This window comes from Solenopsis invicta, chromosome 4 (assembly GCF_016802725.1).
Source record: "Solenopsis invicta isolate M01_SB chromosome 4, UNIL_Sinv_3.0, whole genome shotgun sequence".
Taxonomy (NCBI): Eukaryota; Metazoa; Arthropoda; class Insecta; order Hymenoptera; family Formicidae; genus Solenopsis; species Solenopsis invicta.
Window position 1 is genome coordinate 1,643,928 of NC_052667.1, and position 12,096 is coordinate 1,656,023.

At 39.2% G+C, this 12,096-nt stretch overlaps 1 long non-coding RNA gene across 2 annotated transcripts in view; it reads right to left on the reverse strand.

The window, feature by feature from the left end:
• LOC105195748 overlaps positions 1–12,096 on the reverse strand; it is a 56,580-nt gene that overhangs the window by 1,696 nt on the left and 42,788 nt on the right. The window lies entirely within an intron of this gene.

Genomic DNA, 12,096 nt, shown 5'->3' on the forward strand with positions numbered 1-12,096 from the left:
GATATTGTATGTGTACGTAATGTATATCTGACGATACGTAATTCTCTGCACACATATGCGGGTACGTACACGCAAGCGCAGACAATAGCGAAGGTCGATGTATCACACGAGTGTGGCGTACGTCAGAGATTCGCGTCGTCGTCGGTTGCAATTTTTCGCGAGCGGATGTTCTGAAACCTTCCACGTAGGGAGAATGTCTCTTTCTGATTTTCCCGACGGCGTGGCGCGGCGGCGGTTGACCTTTCGGGATGTAATTTCAGCGATACAATTAAGATCGAGAGAAAATGATGGCTCGTGTGTGTGTGTGTGTGCGCGCGCGCGTGCGCGTGCGTGTGTAAGTGTGTGCGCGCGCGTATATATGAACGATATTCCTTGGTACGTTTTTTCCTCCATACGCTAAACGGAAATGTGTATGCTTGCCGAAAGTGAATACGCGATACCTAAGTTGCCATCGAACGGTTTCTCGCGAAGGTATAAAGAAAAATGAGAAGGACTACCGCAACGTGGCACGCAAATTGAATACGGAAAAGTTGGAGGAAAAACTTATGAGAATTGCCGTCGGGGACGTAACCGTGAATACGAATGGGCACACGCGCGGCTATTCCAACGCTTTCGACTGCAAGAGGAAGGTCGGATCGATGACGACGACGTTGGAATGACGTCGGAAAAGCGGTTTTCCCGTCACCGAGGGTACTGTTCGAGTCGCGATATCTATGATAAATTTTCGAAGAATCCGTTGGAAGCCGCGATTAGCCCTTTATTTCAAATAAAAAAAAACGACGAGTCTGTTTCTGCATAAGAAAAGCAGCAACAATTTCATCTAATGACATTCTGATATGCGGCGAATCGTAAATTAGGTCACATTTCCGAGAACGCAGGTGTTGTACGAAATTTACGGAACAGAATCAACTCGTTTCCGCGGAAATAGATGCACATCTGATCTCGAACACGCGCTGCTATGTTCTCGCTAAGAGACACTTCGAGGCGCGCGCTCACTACCTTGGGAAACCTTGAAGCGCGTGTGTTTCGTCGTCTTTTGTATTTCGAGAGCACTCGACATTACTCTCTCTCTCTCTCTCTCTCTCTCTCTCTAAGTAATTATGTTTTATGCAAAGGAAAACGGCAGCCTACCTTGCCATGAAAAGGCAGCGCGCGCGCAAAGAAACGCCGCGCCGCAGCAGCGGAGAAATGGCTGTTCTCGCGTTACCATTTATCAAAGGTACAACGTGTCTATAGTGCGCTGCATATAGCGTAAGTGTTCGCCCATCGTCGTAAGAAATTTCAAAAAGTATTGTTGCATTACGGAGTTGCTAGGAATATGTTCGTGCAAACCGGCGTAAATCGCTCGGAATCGCTTGGGGAAAAAACGAAACGCTCGATCGATGGCGAACCGTCTGACAAACGTCACATTTTTATTATTCAGTCTACCATCGATCATGCTGAATTGCTGCTAAAATATAAATATTCTATTAATGTCGCAATAACTGAACTTTCGTTAATTTCGCAAATCTAAATGAGAACTGATCGCGAACTGCCCAGGATTGTGTGCAATTGCCAAGAACATATTGGCGGAGCGCATCGGCGGAAATTGATGCCGACAATACGTGGCAATTCAGAGATTAGAATACATAGACAACAGAATACGAGATCTCTCTCTCTCTCTTTTACGCATGACAGAGGGGAGGAAAAAACTAGAACAAACGGCGCCGCTTAATGAACGTCATGGCTGATTGACATTTAATTCTCGCAAGAATTTCTCTCCTTTGAGCGACGGTAGATGTGGGAAGGGGGCCAACCTCGGGAGCGCAAAAAGCTAATTGCTTCTCCACTATCCCTCCGCGCCCGACGGCGCGCAGTCGATAATTAAAACCACTTTTTGGAGTTAGGAATTCAATCGAACTATCGCCCGCACGAATGACAAACACCTAATCACTTTGATGGTGCGTCGGTATTCCACGAACCGGCTGTTTACAAACTCACGACGACAGAAACCGGCGCGCTCATCAAGAGTATGGTAATCAGAGCGTCTGCCAAGTAAATGAACGTACGCTACACGCTGTGGCCTCTGTCACCGTTGTAAATAGTTGTAATAATATTGTAACAGGTACTCATGTGTATATCTATAGATGTGCCAATGCACGACGCACATTAGCGCGCCTTCGATAATTTGTATGCTACCATTAAATTAGATGTTATTATAGTTGGAATATAAAAGAGGATTCGCAATGCATATGGATTTTATTAAACTAATTTTAATAAAACAGAGTGACGTGACTTTGAATTCAATTTGCGTTTAATTCAAAATATTCGTTTTCATATATCCGGAAACATTTACGCGAATAAATTATCTAAACATTGAACCGTGAGCCTCGTATCAGTGTAATGTATGCGCGCTCTCTCTGCGTAGAAATACCTCAATTTATAATAAAAAGACACACGATATTCGCAAGAGAATAGAGTTGGTCAGCGAATTGTGCCATAACTATAATTCTCATTGATAGAAGCATAATTTTAAACAATTTTATTACTATATTTCATGGAAGGTATATTTACATATTTCCAGTAAAATAATAAAATTGATTTTCTTCAAAGTAAAGAAACTGGTTATCCGTGTACAAATTTTACAAGATTTTATCAAATAAATGAAAATACGATGTAACAAAATATTTACTCGTTTCGTTTGCCCACACTAGGAAAATTGTTTCGTTGTACCAACAAATAATTTGGTTAAAATGTATCAAACAAAACTATTTAGTCAGCATTAACAAATATCAAGTTAATATAAACAAGTATTTTTTTTTTTATTTACACGTATTTCGTAAAAGCAACTACATTTTTGCTATATGAAACAAAATATTTGTTTGCTGTTGAAAAATGCTTCTAGACAGCTTTCGTTGAAAGCACTGAGCTTTTCTTCCTAATGCATACCACTGTTCTTTCTTTTCTGTAATCCAAACTGTGTAATTCGAGCGTAAACAGATCACAATTTTGAAAAACAGATATTGATTTAGACTCAACACAGACTCTATCAATAACTGTCGTGGTGAATACATTTGTGGAATGTTTAAACACGGTGCCTCATATGCCTTCTGCACGCCATTGATCTGCGCAGCCGATCTGCAACTAACAGGCAACACCACCGTCTTTCCGAAGCACAGGCCGTATACTTGAGATAGGTAATATCAGTTGTAAACTCGATATTCCTCCATGCGAGAGGAAGAGCACCAGATTGGTTACTTCAAACAAATCAGAGTAAAGAGCATATTTCACACAGAATACTCATCATATTGAAAACGATTCTATTATCAAACACTTTCACGAACATATTAAGAGATATTTTTAAGGACACTTGAAGTCGTGAGAGTGAATTTTTCAATAATTATATAATTGAAAACAATTGATTATATAGAGAAGAATATTAACGAGTTTATGCAAACGAGTTTTGATAGAATTTTAATAATTAAATTTCATTAAAATTTAAATATAAAATTAGCCGCGCAGCATTTTCCTTTGCTCTTTTTGCTACAAAAAGAGTCAGCTTGTGTGAATGGAATAGCCGGTAGATCGGCAATTGTAGCACGTAGTGTCTATTAAACTAAAATTTGGGTTCCAGCGATACCGCAACAACCACACGACCGGCAAGGTGTAAGTTAAATACGCAAAAAACATAACACGCAAACGCGATTCAACTTCTGCTATTGCCACATTCAACCGCAACAGTGGTTTTCCAATAAAGAGTAATATTTATATTTACAATTTGAGAGAGAATACAGAAAGTCTGTATAGAAATTAATCAATTCCGTCTACACTTGACAGATCTGAGAAGCTGAATATTTCTGTGGAAGTAGGTCGACGAAGAAAATACCTAACTGCATATAGAGATAATGTTGGAAGCTAACGGTGCCGTCAATGAGAGTAAGCTGTGACAATATACCGGAGCGACAGGTGCACCATCGATGTTAATCGTTATTACACGTATATATAAGGTGCGGGTAAGGGGTCGTCTCTCGTAGTTGATCGCCTTTATCCGCCCACTCTCCCTCCCGAGGCTTGCCTTCACGATGCGGCATTCCATCGTGACGAGACATGACTGGAATTCCTGAAGGATCCTCTCCCTGGAAGTTGCCTCGTAAAACGACAACAGAGTAGCAGATTGCATGAACGACGATTTATAAAGCAACTTTCCCGCGTTTAGCGAACACGCGAAACTCCGATGATTATTCCAGTTCGATGCAATATTCCGGTGACTCGGTACGATACTCACGTACTTCTGTCAATTTCAAAATTTCCATTTTTTTCATTCTATCATGCTCGTTCTATTTTAGTAACAACTAAAATAGGAAAAAAAATATAGAATCCAAAACAGAGAAAAATTAAAACAAAAAATTAAAAATGTTTATAAATATTTCTTCGTGTCTTCGGAATGCACGTAAATTTTCTTATATTCGGAATATTTCTTGAATTTAATTTTACTAACGCCTATAGATTTGTGTATTACATTTATATTACATGGCTTTTCGTATTACAAATACGCGATTTGTCGGGATTCAAATATGCGTCAAATTTTACAAATTTTATCGTTGCACGTCAGGTCTACATTCATTTTACGGCGCGTCCGTATTCGATCAAGTTATCGTTTCGTCAAGCTTATTCTGTTTTAACAACAGAATCCTACATTCTGCCAGCAAAGCGTTCACTAGATCCAAGATGAAACTAAAGACATTGGCGGCATCGCGTATATAGATCTTCCTTGCAAGCTTCACAGTGAAACAAGTTTTCCCGTCTTACCGGGCGAGGATAGTATTTCGTTGTAATAAAGATTCAGTTTCGCTTGAAGGATGGGCGACGTTCGCGCCAGGGAAAAAGACGTCCTCGCCGTCGCCCGATTGATAGTCGCGCTTCTACCCGGCGGAACATTAATTGCGGTAACGCGAGAGCTCCGGCAATTTCGGCGCGATGGACGAAAAAAAAGAGAGGACAGAAAAATTACTTGTCTCGCGCGTAAAAAAGATCGCGTTACTAACGAGATGGCGGCTAGACTCGCGTTGTGTTCGCGAGAGAGAAGGAAAGGGAAATTGAACGGCGTCGGCCAGTGTGTTTTCCTTTTCTACCTGGGCCGTGAGAAAGCAGCGGGACTATAAGGATTCGAGTAAAACACTGACGGAGGAGAAATAAAACGTAACGAGAAAATCGGAAGCAGAAGAATAGCGGGCCCCCGATTACCGGAGGTCGGCGAGTAAATGCCCTCAAAGTCAGACACGTGTTCAAAATGCTTGCGATTATTATCTTCGGAACAAGAAAAAAGAACGACCCGTATTCTATTCTAACCGATACTATGATTGAGTAAAGAAATTGAATAGTTTTAAATTATCGTTGAAATAAGCATTTATATTCGTGTCTGAAGAGATGACAAATATATGATAAAATATTCTATAAATTAATCACGAGCAAAATTTTACAGATAATTTTATTCAATTTGTAATAATTGTTTCATATTTCTTTCATATTTTACATTTTTGTTAATGCTCGTTAAACAGTCTGATTTACCGAGAAAACATTCCAATTTAAAGAAGAGTCAAAATAAAGTTAAGATTGATGTCGAAAAAGTTTGATAACGTGTAAATCAATGCTAAAGAATAAGCAATATTTATTGCATGAATTCATACATAATATTTGAATGTATCACGCCGTTAACAAACGACGGGAAACGAAGGTAAACGGCATCATAACGGCAATCCGTCGCGTCGCGTAATGCGTATATCGCGTTATAGCTGCTGCCACATCCCCGATTACTTCGTTAGCGGTATTACGCGAAGATGATAGCGACGCCGATCACGAGCCCTCGATGAATTAGCGATTACACCGACATGATGCGCGCGGAGCGCTTTGAAGAGACTCGGCTTTGGGAGGGTTATTTCGGTGAAGAGAGAGGCACAGAGGGGGGGAGACAGATAGATAGATAGATAGAGAAGTGAAGGGAGAGGGGGAGGGGGGGGGCGCGAGTCCGTATTCGCGCGACGATTTAATCGAGTACGGCGCGCACGGCTGTGTCCAATCAATCCTGGGGGGAGAGGCTGCGATCGGAAAGAGGAGCCCGCAACGCGTAGTGTACACCCGGGGGTGTACATTACACAGCCAGTCTAGGTCGGCAGTCACCTGGCTGGCTATCCGACGTGCCGATCGCCGTCTCGTCGGATATAATCCGGTCCTCCGTCCAGCGAGCGAGAGGCTGCGCTCGCTCCCTCGGTTAATTGAAAATTAACCAACCGTCGTCCATCTGTGCACACAGCCTCCGCCCGCGTTCTAATCACGTTTCTCCCGGTTGCACGTTCTCTCGTTAACCCGATATGCATCATCCGCTGCCTACGACCGGGCCCTCGCCGATAAGTAAATCGGGCTTACGCGTCGTCGCAGATACGCGTCGTGTTACGCGATCCGGCTTCCATCTCGATGATCGGGGATTGGCCTCCTCTTTCTCCCGTCATTAACGAGGTACTACCTTGCCTATATGATCAACCGTGTGCACGTGATCAGCCGTAGTGAGGCGGGAGTTATGCGGATGCTCGAGATTTTTTGTAGAGCGAGAGACAAATGCGTTGCAGCTAAACGTCAAACGTGACATTCTAATAAGAGAAGCGTTTCAAATTTTTAATGAAAAATTATTGACAGTTCAGTAGTCAATATCCTTCGTGATAATTCTCATTGCCCTTATGAGAAGCAATTCTTAGCGATTATTATACAAGAACAGTGTATTATTCAAATATATTTAAATGTGCTTCTTGTGCGCTAAATTTGATTGTTGTCACGTAAATGTATCTTTATTTTTATATTTTTATTAATTAAAAAATGCATTTAATTCCTTTTTATTATCTTTAAAAATTAAAAAATTCATTTTCATCATTTTCTAATTTATTATAAGAATATAGATATATGTCAACCACAGCAATAATTTATATAAAATAATGCAGCGTAACAAGGCAGTATTTTTCCTTCACATATATACGCATACAGCTATACAATGCATATATACCCACGTATTCTACATATATACATAAATCTATCTCCATTCGCATTGTACGACGTACGAATGCAATATGCGTCCAATTTATAAAACAAGCACAACTCTCTTGGATTAAATAATAGAAATTGCTTCAGGAACAATTACCCCTTTTTCTCTCGTCTTCATTTGCACGATTTTTACGTGCGAATTTAGCAGAGACGCGAGCGGATAAAATACAGGATTAGATTTCGAAAAACGACGACGACTCCTTCTGCGAGGCTACGAAAAGAGATTTTCTGCGCAGGAAAACGCGGGATATGGCGTGTCGGCATGTCGACGAGCTTTCCCTTAAAATATCCGCTCAGCGCCGAGAACTCGCGTGGAAATCGCTGCCGCGAGCGAGCGGCAGATGCGGCAAAATGCCGTTGCTCGCTCGCCGTAGAAGCAGCAGCAGCAGCAGCAGCAGCTCGTGAAATGTGAAATTGTGATGGACCGCCATCCTGCCCATTCGATCAGACTTACTTCACTGTCAGATCGAATATACATCTCGCGACATTCCATCCCTCCCCTTCCACCTTGCCGCTGCGACGGCGTCTACTTCCTCTCCATCCCGCTGCTCTTGCTTTGCCCACGAGACATCTTCCGATACCGAGACAGCGACCTCATGAGATTTTACGAGCCGACGATGCGATACCGCCCTATCTAGTCCCTGCGGATCCCTCCAAACCCTTGCGCCATGCTACACCATGTCGCGCTACTTTTGCATCGTATCGTCGTCGTTGCATCCGACTTTCAGGATTATATCGCTCGCATCTTCCTCCGTAAAATGCACGCTCCGGTCTTATTCCGGCCACGCGGTTCGAATACATCAAGTTTTTCGAAGCACGCTCTACAACCGTTGCTTCACAAGTTTACTGAATTTTTTTTACATGTAGGAAATAGATAACGGTATATGTGGACACAACGTAGAATAAATAGATAATTTAAAACAATTTTTGCTCGTTTCTTAAGTATTCGGTAGATTACTGCAGTATTCATTTATTCTGTACGTGTATGAAAATTTTTTACACATTTCTATACATGAAACTAATTACTGTTCGATCTTTTACAATTTAATTCTCTGTGAAAATTGAAATCTTTCACGTAATCAAATTAGTATTAATAATTAATTTAATAATTTTATGCTTATTAAATTTTTTTTAAATTCTATTATAATGACAAACTTTTTGCAGAAATTAACTTATTCAAATATTAGAATTTTTAAACTCGGATTTATCCAATTTATAGAACAAAGAGTCTGCTCCACATTTTATTTTTATTTTACTGTCCACTTTGCTATCTTTAAAGAGTTGTGGTTCGAAATAGTTAATCTGTACTATCATTTGTCACTGCTAAAAGCATTTCGAGAAAATATTCAAACGGAAAATAAAATATTTTCACTGTTCATACTCTCAAAATCATTAAAAATTCCTTTTATAAAAAATTTATACCCGATTATTCAATACATTAAAAATAAAAATAAAAAAACAGTAGCACTCTTTTAGATTATTCGAATCATTTTTTAGTCTATTTAAAAATGGGTGTGGTTATTACTAATAAAAATAATGTAGTTGTAGCATAGTCGAAGAAATAAAACGCCAGTAATTTTTACTTCTGCCAATTGCATTAATTTTACTGGCAGTACCCAAATTTATTTTTGAACAGAGGGATAATCAAATAATAATAGCAAACTGCTCTATTTAAATAAATTGATTCACTTTATTTACTTAAACATTTTCTTTTCTTTACTTTCACTAAAGATTATATATAATATGCAATTGTATTGATATATTATGCTGGTATTAATCATGAATTAAATAAAAAAAGATAAAAGTGAAAGAACGAAAGAAAGAAGAAAGGAAGGAGAAAAAGAAGAAAAAAATTTTAAGTAAAAAAAAATATTAAGAAATGAAAGAAAGGAGCTTAAAATAAGAAAAGGAAGATGAAGAGAAAGAAAGAAAAAAGAAAAGAGAAAAAAAGAAAGAAAGAGATCAGAAAACAGAATGAGAACAAAAGGAAATTACAAAAGAGAAGAAATATGGATAAAAAAATAAAATAACTATTCAATGACTGTTGGCTAAAATCGTCTGGACGCGACAAAATTTTTTCGAAACATGAAAAATTGATTTGTTTTCACTCGATCGTTGTTGTTACAGATAAAAAGATATTATGCAAATTGCGATATAAATATGGTCTGTGACCCTTTATTGCTTCGACATTATTCATAATAATGAAAATGAATAAATAGCGCATTCACTTACTAAATGCCGGCACGCGTGATGGCGAGTGATAGAACGAAATTAAATCGGTTGTCTGTTCGGTGTATATCGCTTGCTGCACTCTATTTCGCGGCAGACATTCGAAACGCTTCGAATGAAAATTTCAGAAGCACAAGCGACGATGTCGCGATTTGTCTGTTTTCACACCGGAATAGAAACGATTCAATTTTCGGAGAACTTTTACCGCGAGCGAAATAAACGAATGTAGAGGCTTGTAGAGCATGTAACTCTCGGAATAAATACGAGTATATCGAGTAAATTCACATAATCAGAAATTGAGTAATTAATGCATCTAATATCTGTATTTTAAGTAACTTAGTACAAGCATATAATAATAATAATAATAATAACAATAATGATAAATATCAAAATCATAATTATAAAATTGAAAGTTATTTTACTTGTATCTCTTCAAAATATCATTACATAGTCTATTAGATAAATTTTTTATTTATAATTTATATTTTTGAGAAAATAAAACCTTTTTCTAAAAAGTATTAGAAGTATTACAAGTAGAATCAGTATATATATTTTCATTTATACCGTTTGCGAACCGCCAGTGTCTTTTGCGAGAATTCACAGGCCCAAATATAAATTCCATTCTCTCAAATAATTTTCGAGTGGGCTCGACGGGTGACGTTTTCGTATGAAAATCTCACGGCTGTCAGATCGTCGTAAAAATTCATGTCGCCGGGATGAACGGTGACGTTAAAAACAACCCAATATTTTCAATGCGCCGCTTGTGCGCCGCGCGCCGTTTGTCCTGGCGATTCTCTATATCCACAGGGAGCACAGAATTCGCGCGCGGGCGGGCGAAAAGTGCGCCGAATAAAAGCTAGAACGATAAAGTGTTCGCCGTTGCCGCGCCGACTACTACAAAAACGCAGCGTAAAAGTTCCGTCCGGCGGGACTTAAAAAAAGCGCTCTATTCTAAATTTTTGTAAAATAAACGTGGCTGTAAACGCCGCGCGCTCTTGTAGTACTCCAGGTATTTTAACATCCGTTCGCAATGGAACATCCTTTGCATCTCCTCGAAAGAAAGTGCTACTTAAAGTCTTGCGTCCGGCTGTTTCCCTCTCTCATCTCTCTTTCTCTCTCTTTCACTCTCTCTTCTCTCCCTTTCCCATTTCGTTATAAATAAATTATCTTCAGCTTCCTCTGGCATTATGAGTGATAAATTTAACGGTAGAAAGATATGGTAAAAATAAAGATAGGAGAGAGCTTTGTACGTGTCTGTGGGCGAGAAATATTTACACAGAGCAGAGGAAATGGCCATGATGCAACTTAAAAGTAGCAAGAATATAAAAGTAGCGAACTTTTACGAGAAGAAACTGTCGGGATTGGATTTTGTAAAAATATTAATATGTGTATCGGGAGAATATTGAGTCTTAAAGATTATATTTCGTCTGATTTTTTTTTTTTTTTTTCATTTTTTTCACTCGAATACGGCAAGGACTTTCAGTGGTTTTCCCTTTGACCGATCAATCGTCAGTGAGCGCATTTCGGATCGTTTACGTTCTACATTGAGCGAAGAGGAAAGCACCACTCGACATTTCGGCCCGATAAATGGGGAGACCGGACACAGGGAAAATACCATCTCAATTTGATTCGATTAAACAGGAAATAGGCAGCGTGTATTTCCAATCTATGTGTGGTATATATTTGCAATTGATTAATCGCCGTACGGTCCGGCCGCGAAGCCAAATTGTCTAAACGCCGGAATCTATTTTTCCAACGGGCGTGCGAATCGCCGATTACCGAGTCCACCATCCAAACGCTGAAAATAACGATCGTCGGGGCGCATACAAAACACGCGGTCGTCGTGCATGCCCATGAAAATAGTAATGATTTAATTAAAAATTTTTTTCTATTAGGCGCAATTGATATGTGTACCAATATCGCGTTTTAACGTCGCGTAACGACACGGAATGGTAAAGCCAGTCAAAGTTTTCATTATCACGTTCCGTCTTACGGTGTAGTACATGCGTTTTACGACGCATAAGTAAGGCCAATATAAGAAACTCTCACATAAAAAGTCGCGAAATTGTAAGCCGCGAGCTACGCAATATCGTTATGCGCGAACTCTGCCGTTGACAGAACGTCGTTAAAAAGACGTGACTGGCACTTCTTCTTTTCTTTACGATTTGCCGACACGCACCGGGTGTAGGATACATTTTTTTTTCCAAGAAAATGCGCACCAAAAGAACACGAATGTGCGCGCCAAAAGAAATTGAAAACGCAAAGATAAGTCGTAAAAATGATACTTATTACTTCTAATGGCTTCGCGTTATGAATACTTCAAACTCGGAAGTAGAATAATGTGAATATATGCGCGGAGAGATACACGGAGTATCCGAGTGCACATCAAATGACGCATATTTTAAACGTAAGTGATCTATAAATTTTGTATGCTAGAGTGCGCTATCAGAGATATGTGAAGTTAGCACGACATTCTACTAATATAAAAAAAGAATTTCCAGCATCACTTTTTATAATTCTACAGTTCCTTATAAAAACAAAATTGTGTCGTATATCAAAAAAAAATTATATCGAAAAAAAAAACAAAAAATGAAAAAATGTCATAGAATTGCAATCGTGCTAACTTCGCGAGTCTAGCACATCCCCTTTAAAGTACAAGAAAATGATGAATATGATCACTTTTGGCAACAGTTCCCGACAGTTATACTCGAGTCTATCATTGAGTATAATTTAAAAACAAACTTTCAACAATTATTAATTTCTCATAAATTAAATATACCCCAGCACGACACTTCGAAA